This window comes from Melanerpes formicivorus, unplaced genomic scaffold (assembly GCF_026170545.1).
Source record: "Melanerpes formicivorus ecotype bairdi unplaced genomic scaffold, bMelFor1.0.p_v2 SCAF_388, whole genome shotgun sequence".
Taxonomy (NCBI): Eukaryota; Metazoa; Chordata; class Aves; order Piciformes; family Picidae; genus Melanerpes; species Melanerpes formicivorus.
Window position 1 is genome coordinate 150,001 of NW_027142740.1, and position 8,742 is coordinate 158,742.

An 8,742-nucleotide genomic window follows, 5' to 3' on the forward strand; every position below is an offset into this window, starting at 1 on the left:
GTGTTGTTTTCATCGAGCGTCTTTCATTAAAGGTTGTGTTCTGAAGCAGTCTTTTCTTCAACAGCGCTGTTCTCCGGGGAGAAGGTCTGCCGGCATCTCTAGAAATCTCCCCCCGCCCCTGACCGCCTCCCCCCCCGCCCCCGTTGCCGGTTTGCGCGGCGCCCCCCCTCCCGACGTTGCCTCTTGCCGCTACCCCCCGCCCCCCCCCCGCTGCCGGTTTGCGCGGAGCCCCCCCTCCCGACGTTGCCTCTTGCCGCTACCCCCCGCCCCCCCCCCGCTGCCGGTTTGCGCGGAGCTCCCCCTTCCCGCCGTTGCCTCTTGCCGCTACCCCCCGCCCCCCCCCGCTGCCGGTTTGCGCGGAGCCCCCCCTTCCCGCCGTTGCCTCTTGCCGCTACCCCCGCCCCCCCCCGCTGCCGGTTTGCGCGGAGCCCCCCCTTCCCGCCGTTGCCTCTTGCCGCTACCCCCCGCCCCCCCCCCGCTGCCGGTTTGCGCGGAGCCCCCCCCTTCCCGCCGTTGCCTCTTGCCGCTACCCCCCGCCCCCCCCCCGCTGCCGGTTTGCGCGGAGGCCCCCCTTCCCGCCGTTGCCTCTTGCCGTTACCCCCGCCCCCCCCCCGCTGCCGGTTTGCGCGGAGCGCCCCCGCCTGCCGTTGCCTCTCGCCGCGGCCACCACCGCCCCCTCCACACCCCCGGGCCCCCGTTACCGGTTTGCGCGGAGCCCCCCCTCCCGACGTTGCCTCTTGCCGCTGCTGCCACCCCCAGCTCCCCACACCCCCCGGCTCCCGTTAGCGGTTTGCGCGGAGCCCCCCCTTCCCGCCGTTGCCTCTTGCCGCTACCCCCCGCCCCCCCCCCCCCGCTGCCGGTTTGCGCGGAGCCCCCCCGCCTGCCGTTGCCTCTTGCCGCGGCCGCCACCGCCCCCCCCACACCCCCCGGCCCCCGTTACCGGTTTGCGCGGAGCCCCCCCCTCCCGACGTTGCCTCTTGCCGCTGCTGCCACCCCCAGCTCCCCACACCCCCCGGCTCCCGTTAGCGGTTTGCGCGGAGCCCCCCCTTCCCGCCGTTGCCTCTTGCCGCTACCCCCGCCCCCCCCCCCCCGCAGCCGGTTTGCGCGGAGCCCCCCCGCCTGCCGTTGCCTCTTGCCGCGGCCGCCACCGCCCCCCCCCACACCCCCCGGCCCCCGTTACCGGTTTGCGCGGAGCCCCCCCCTCCCGACGTTGCCTCTTGCCGCTGCTGCCACCCCCAGCTCCCCACACCCCCCGGCTCCCGTTAGCGGTTTGCGCGGAGCCCCCCCTTCCCCCCTTCGCGGGCTGCCGCTTCCCTCCCGGGCTGCCCGGCTGCTCTCTAACCCCTGCGACCGAGGCGGCGCTGTTAGGGCGGCCGTGCCGGTGCCCCTTGCCGCAGCTAGCCTCTCGCCGCTGCCCCTCCCGTCCGTCGTCCCCCGTCCCCAAAAACTTGCTGCTCTCCACGCTGGAGCCTGCACGGGGGAGGTTGCGCTCCGCTCCTCCGGCCCTAAAGCCGCCCTCGCCCGCCCCCCCGGCTTGCCGCTTGGCTCGGCTGCCCGCCCGCCCGCTAATCCCCCCAACGCCCCCACCCCAAAAACACCCCAGCCCTACCGCATGCCGCTCCCCCTCTCCCCGCTCTCGCTGACCGCTGCCACCCCCCCCCCACCCCTCCCCCCCGAAACAAACCCCCCAGCCCTACCGCATGCCGCTCCCCCCTCTCTCCCTAGCCTGCCCCCCCCGCCGTCGCTTGCTGCCGCCGCCGCCGCCGCCGCCGCCGCCGCCGCCGCCGGGACCCCGCCTCGGTCTGGTGGCGCGCGCTCGGAGATCCCCGGCTACCCGTCCGTCCGTCCCTCCCTCCCGCCCCGCCCCGGGGGAGGGCCCGGGGCAGCGCGGGCAGGCGGGGAGCAAAAAAAGGCGCGGGCGCCAAAAAACGTCGGGGTCCCGGGGTGGCGGAGGGGGGCGGCGGCGGGGGGCGGCGGCGGGTACACGGCGCCGGGTCCAGGGCGCCGGGTCCAGCCCGTCCCGGGGCGGGGACAGGTGGTGTCGTCCGTCCCCGCCCCCGTAACCTGCTCTGAAGCATCCGCTTCCCGCCGCGGTTCGCCCTCCACCCCCCCCGCCGCACACGCAGCTGCCGCTTCCCGCCGCCTCTGCCCCCCGCCCCGGGATCAACCACCCGCCGGGTCCAGCCGGTCCCGGTCCCGGGAACCTGCTCCCGGGGCCAGCCGGAGCCACGCCCCCTCCTCTGACGCTTCCAGCTGCCGCCTCCCCTCCCACCCCCCAAACTCACACTGGCCCTCGCCGGCCCGCCCACCCGCCTACCTGCTTGCCCGCCGCCGCTGGGTGGCGTGCCGGACACTCGCACACAGGTACACAGACAGGGACACAGGGACACAGGCACTCAGGCACACAGGGACACAGGGACACAAGGACACAGGGACACAGGCACTCAGGCACTCAGGCACTCAGGGACACAGGGACACAGGGACACAGGCACTCAGGCACTCAGGGACACAGGGACACAGGGACACAGGGACACAGGCACTCAGGCACTCAGGGACACAGGGACACAGGGACACAGGGACACAGGCACTCAGGCACACAGGGACACAGGTGGCGGGCCGGAGGCCTCTCTCCACTGTGTGGCAGGGGTCCAAGAGCCACCCCAGCCCAACCCAGAGGGTCTTTTGCACCTCTCTAGAGGCCACCCAGAGACCCCAGGCCGCAGCAGAAGCCTCCCCCGCATGCTCTGCAGGCTTCCGACCCACCCCAGGCCGCACCAGAAGCCTCCCCCGCAAGCTCTGCAGGCTTCCGACCCACCCCTGGCCGCAGCAGAAGCCTCTCCCGCACGCTCTGCAGGCTTCCGACCCACCCCAGGCCGCAGCAGAAGCCTCTCCCGCACGCTCTGCAGGCTTCTCAGCCACCCCAGGCCGCAGCAGAAGCCTCCCCCGCACGCACTGCAGGCTTCTCAGCCACCCCAGGCCGCACCAGAAGCCTCTCCCGCACGCTCTGCAGGCTTCTCAGCCACCCCAGGCCGCACCAGAAGCCTCCCCCGCACGCTCTGCAGGCTTCTCAGCCACCCCAGGCCGCAGCAGAAGCCTCCCCCGCATGCTCTGCAGGCTTCCGACCCACCCCAGGCCGCACCAGAAGCCTCCCCCGCACGCTCTGCAGGCTTCTCAGCCACCCCAGGCCGCAGCAGAAGCCTCTCCCGCACGCTCTGCAGGCTTCTCAGCCACCCCAGGCCGCACCAGAAGCCTCTCCCGCACGCTCTGCAGGCTTCTCAGCCACCCCAGGCCGCACCAGAAGCCTCCCCCGCACGCTCTGCAGGCTTCTCAGCCACCCCAGGCCGCAGCAGAAGCCTCTCCCCGCACGCTCTGCAGGCTTCTCAGCCACCCCAGGCCGCACCAGAAGCCTCCCCCGCACGCTCTGCAGGCTTCTCAGCCACCCCAGGCCGCACCAGAAGCCTCTCCCCGCACGCTCTGCAGGCTTCTCAGCCACCCCAGGCCGCACCAGAAGCCTCCCCCGCACGCTCTGCAGGCTTCTCAGCCACCCCAGGCCGCACCAGAAGCCTCCCCCCGCACGCTCTGCAGGCTTCCCACCCACCCCAGGCCGCAGCAGAAGCCTCTCCCGCACGCCCTGCAGGCTTCTCAGCCACCCCAGGCCGCAGCAGAAGCCTCTCCCGCACGCTCTGCAGGCTTCTCAGCCACCCCAGGCCGCAGCAGAAGCCTCTCCCGCACGCTCTGCAGGCTTCTCAGCCACCCCAGGCCGCAGCAGAAGCCTCTCCCGCACGCTCTGCAGGCTTCTCAGCCACCCCAGGCCGCACCAGAAGCCTCTCCCGCACGCTCTGCAGGCTTCTCAGCCACCCCAGGCCGCAGCAGAAGCCTCTCCCGCACGCTCTGCAGGCTTCTCAGCCACCCCAGGCCGCAGCAGAAGCCTCTCCCGCACGCTCTGCAGGCTTCTCAGCCACCCCAGGCCCCAACAGAAGCCTCTCCCGCACGCTCTGCAGGCTTCTCAGCCACCCCAGGCCCCAACAGAAGCCTCCCCCGCACGCTCTGTAGGCTTCTGACCCACCCCAGGCCCCAACAGAAGCCTCCCCCGCACGCTCTGCAGGCTTCCGACCCACCCCAGGCCGCACCAGAAGCCTCCCCCGCACGCTCTGCAGGCTTCTCCGCCACCACAGGCCGCACCAGAGGATCTTTTGCACCTCTCTGGACGCCACCCAGAGACTCCAGGCCGCACCAGAGGCCCCCCCCCCCAACCATTTACAGGCTGCAGTGCCAGCCTAGGCCCCGCTGGCAGCCTCCCTTGTCTGCTTTGGAAGGCCTCCCATCCACTCCAGACCTGCCTGGAGGCCTCCCTCGACTGCTCCCGGGGCCCTCGAAGCCACCCTAGGCCTTTCTGGAGGACCTGCTCGACCGCTCGGGCGGCTTCTGACGCACCCTCGGCCATCCGGCGCCCAGCAGCTCCCAGGGCCAGGCACCGGCCTCCCCCTCCGGCCGCCCCTGGGGCCGGGGGTGGCTCGGACTCGGCGCCCCCAACGTGTCGTCCCGTCCCCCCCCCGCCCCGCACCGCCGAACATTCGCTGCAGCCGAGGGCTTGCCGCTCGACGCCTACCCCACCCGCCCAGCCCCCCGCTGCGGCCCGGCGCTGCCCCGGCCGCTGCGCCCCGCCTCTCATCGCTCCCCCCACCCGGCAACCGGCCGCCGGGCACGGCAAGTCCCAGGGCAGGGAACAGGTGCTGCCGGGACCCCGTGCTGGCTGCCGGCTTCCCGGGGCTGCCCCGGGCACGGACAGGTCGCCCCCCCCGCCCCGGCGAATGTTCACCGAACCGGCTGCCGGCTGCCTTCGAGCACCCCCCCGCCCCCCGCCACTATCGTCCCCCCCGCCCCCCCTCCGCCTCCGCTGCCGCTTCTCCCCGCACCGCCTCCACTGCCTCCCCCCGCCGCCGGCGAACGAGTCGCCGGATCCGTAGGGTGCCGGGAGCCCGAACGGCGAGCGGCTCCGGCTGCTGCCGGGACCGCGGGGATTCGAGCCGGTCCGGCCGCGGCCGGGACCCCGTGCCGGAAGCCGGCATCCCGGGACGGCCCCGGGACGGCCCCGGTCGCCGGCCGGGTGACGTTCAGCGAAGCGGCTGCCGCCAGTCTTTGGGCCTCCCCCGTGCCGGGGCCGCGGGGATTCGAGCCGGTCCGGCCGCGGCCGGGATCCGGGGCCGGACGATGGCTTCCCGGGCCGGTCCCGGTCGCCTCCCGGGTGACGTTCACCGAAGCGGCTGACGGCTGTCTTCGAGCCCCCCCCCCCCCTCCGCCTCCGCGGCCGCTTCTGCCCGCACCCCCTCCACTGCCTCCCCCCGCCGCCCGCGAACGAGTCGGCGGATCCGTAGGGTGCCGGGAGCCCGAACGGCGAGCGGCTCCGGCTGCTGCCGGGACCGCGGGGATTCGAGCCGGTCCGGCCGCGGCCGGGACCCCGTGCCGGAAGCCGGCATCCCGGGACGGCCCCGGGACGGCCCCGGTCGCCGGCCGGGTGACGTTCAGCGAAGCGGCTGCCGCCAGTCTTTGGGCCTCCCCCGTGCCGGGGCCGCGGGGCTTCGAGCCGGTCCGGCCGCGGCCGGGATCCCGGGCCGGACGATGGCTTCCCGGGCCGGTCCCGGTCGCCTCCCGGGTGACGTTCACCGAAGCGGCTGCCGGCTGTCTTCGAGCCCCCCCCCCCCCTCCGCCTCCGCTGCCGCTTCTCCCCGCACCCCCTCCACTGCCTCCCCCCGCCGCCGGCGAACGAGTCGCCGGATCTGTAGGGTGCCGGGAGCCCGAACGGCGAGCGGCTCCGGCTGCTGCCGGGACCGCGGGGATTCGAGCCGCTCCGGCCGCGGCCGGGACCCCGTGCCGGAAGCCGGCATCCCCGGACGGCCCCGGGACGGCCCCGGTCGCCGGCCGGGTGACGTTCACCGAAGCGGCTGCCGGCTGTCTTCGAGCCCCCCCCCCCTCCGCCTCCGCTGCCGCTTCTGCCCGCACCCCCTCCACTGCCTCCCCCCGCCGCCGGCGAAAGAGTCGGCGGATCCGTAGGGTGCCGGGAGCCCGAACGGCGAGCGGCTCCGGCTGCTGCCGGGACCGCGGGGATTCGAGCCGGTCCGCCGCGGCCGGGACCCCGTGCCGGAAGCCGGCATCCCGGGACGGCCCCGGGACGGCCCCGGTCGCCGGCCGGGTGACGTTCAGCGAAGCGGCTGCCGCCAGTCTTTGGGCCTCCCCCGTGCCGGGGGCCGCGGGGATTCGAGCCGGTCCGGCCGCGGCCGGGATCCCGGGCCGGACGATGGCTTCCCGGGCCGGTCCCGGTCGCCTCCCGGGTGACGTTCACCGAAGCGGCTGCCGGCTGTCTTCGAGCCCCCCCCCCCCCTCCGCCTCCGCTGCCGCTTCTCCCCGCACCCCCTCCACTGCCTCCCCCCGCCGCCGGCGAACGAGTCGCCGGATCTGTAGGGTGCCGGGAGCCCGAACGGCGAGCGGCTCCGGCTGCTGCCGGGACCGCGGGGATTCGAGCCGCTCCGGCCGCGGCCGGGACCCCGTGCCGGAAGCCGGCATCCCCGGACAGCCCCGGGACGGCCCCGGTCGCCGGCCGGGTGACGTTCACCGAAGCGGCTGCCGGCTGTCTTCGAGCCCCCCCCCCCCCTCCGCCTCCGCTGCCGCTTCTGCCCGCACCCCCCTCCACTGCCTCCCCCCGCCGCCGGCGAACGAGTCGGCGGATCCGTAGGGTGCCGGGAGCCCGAACGGCGAGCGGCTCCGGCTGCTGCCGGGACCGCGGGGATTCGAGCCGGTCCGGCCGCGGCCGGGACCCCCGTGCCGGAAGCCGGCATCCCGGGACGGCCCCGGGACGGCCCCGGTCGCCGGCCGGGTGACGTTCAGCGGAGCGGCTGCCGCCAGTCTTTGGGCCTCCCCCGTGCCGGGGCCGCGGGGATTCGAGCCGGTCCGGCCGCGGCCGGGATCCGGGGCCGGACGATGGCTTCCCGGGCCGGTCCCGGTCGCCTCCCGGGTGACGTTCACCGAAGCGGCTGACGGCTGTCTTCGAGCCCCCCCCCCCCCTCCGCCTCCGCGGCCGCTTCTGCCCGCACCCCCTCCACTGCCTCCCCCCGCCGCCCGCGAACGAGTCGGCGGATCCGTAGGGTGCCGGGAGCCCGAACGGCGAGCGGCTCCGGCTGCTGCCGGGACCGCGGGGATTCGAGCCGGTCCGGCCGCGGCCGGGACCCCGTGCCGGAAGCCGGCATCCCGGGACGGCCCCGGGACGGCCCCGGTCGCCGGCCGGGTGACGTTCAGCGAAGCGGCTGCCGCCAGTCTTTGGGCCTCCCCCGTGCCGGGGCCGCGGGGCTTCGAGCCGGTCCGGCCGCGGCCGGGATCCCGGGCCGGACGATGGCTTCCCGGGCCGGTCCCGGTCGCCTCCCGGGTGACGTTCACCGAAGCGGCTGCCGGCTGTCTTCGAGCCCCCCCCCCCCCTCCGCCTCCGCTGCCGCTTCTCCCCGCACCCCCTCCACTGCCTCCCCCCGCCGCCGGCGAACGAGTCGCCGGATCTGTAGGGTGCCGGGAGCCCGAACGGCGAGCGGCTCCGGCTGCTGCCGGGACCGCGGGGATTCGAGCCGCTCCGGCCGCGGCCGGGACCCCGTGCCGGAAGCCGGCATCCCCGGACGGCCCCGGGACGGCCCCGGTCGCCGGCCGGGTGACGTTCACCGAAGCGGCTGCCGGCTGTCTTCGAGCCCCCCCCCCCTCCGCCTCCGCTGCCGCTTCTGCCCGCACCCCCTCCACTGCCTCCCCCCCGCCGCCGGCGAAAGAGTCGGCGGATCCGTAGGGTGCCGGGAGCCCGAACGGCGAGCGGCTCCGGCTGCTGCCGGGACCGCGGGGATTCGAGCCGGTCCGGCCGCGGCCGGGACCCCCGTGCCGGAAGCCGGCATCCCGGGACGGCCCCGGGACGGCCCCGGTCGCCGGCCGGGTGACGTTCAGCGAAGCGGCTGCCGCCAGTCTTTGGGCCTCCCCCGTGCCGGGGCCGCGGGGATTCGAGCCGGTCCGGCCGCGGCCGGGATCCCGGGCCGGACGATGGCTTCCCGGGCCGGTCCCGGTCGCCTCCCGGGTGACGTTCACCGAAGCGGCTGCCGGCTGTCTTCGAGCCCCCCCCCCCCTCCGCCTCCGCTGCCGCTTCTCCCCGCACCCCCTCCACTGCCTCCCCCCGCCGCCGGCGAACGAGTCGCCGGATCTGTAGGGTGCCGGGAGCCCGAACGGCGAGCGGCTCCGGCTGCTGCCGGGACCGCGGGGATTCGAGCCGCTCCGGCCGCGGCCGGGACCCCGTGCCGGAAGCCGGCATCCCCGGACAGCCCCGGGACGGCCCCGGTCGCCGGCCGGGTGACGTTCACCGAAGCGGCTGCCGGCTGTCTTCGAGCCCCCCCCCCCCTCCGCCTCCGCTGCCGCTTCTGCCCGCACCCCCTCCACTGCCTCCCCCCGCCGCCGGCGAACGAGTCGGCGGATCCGTAGGGTGCCGGGAGCCCGAACGGCGAGCGGCTCCGGCTGCTGCCGGGACCGCGGGGATTCGAGCCGGTCCGGCCGCGGCCGGGACCCCGTGCCGGAAGCCGGCATCCCGGGACGGCCCCGGGACGGCCCCGGTCGCCGGCCGGGTGACGTTCAGCGGAGCGGCTGCCGCCAGTCTTTGGGCCTCCCCCGTGCCGGGGCCGCGGGGATTCGAGCCGGTCCGGCCGCGGCCGGGATCCGGGGCCGGACGATGGC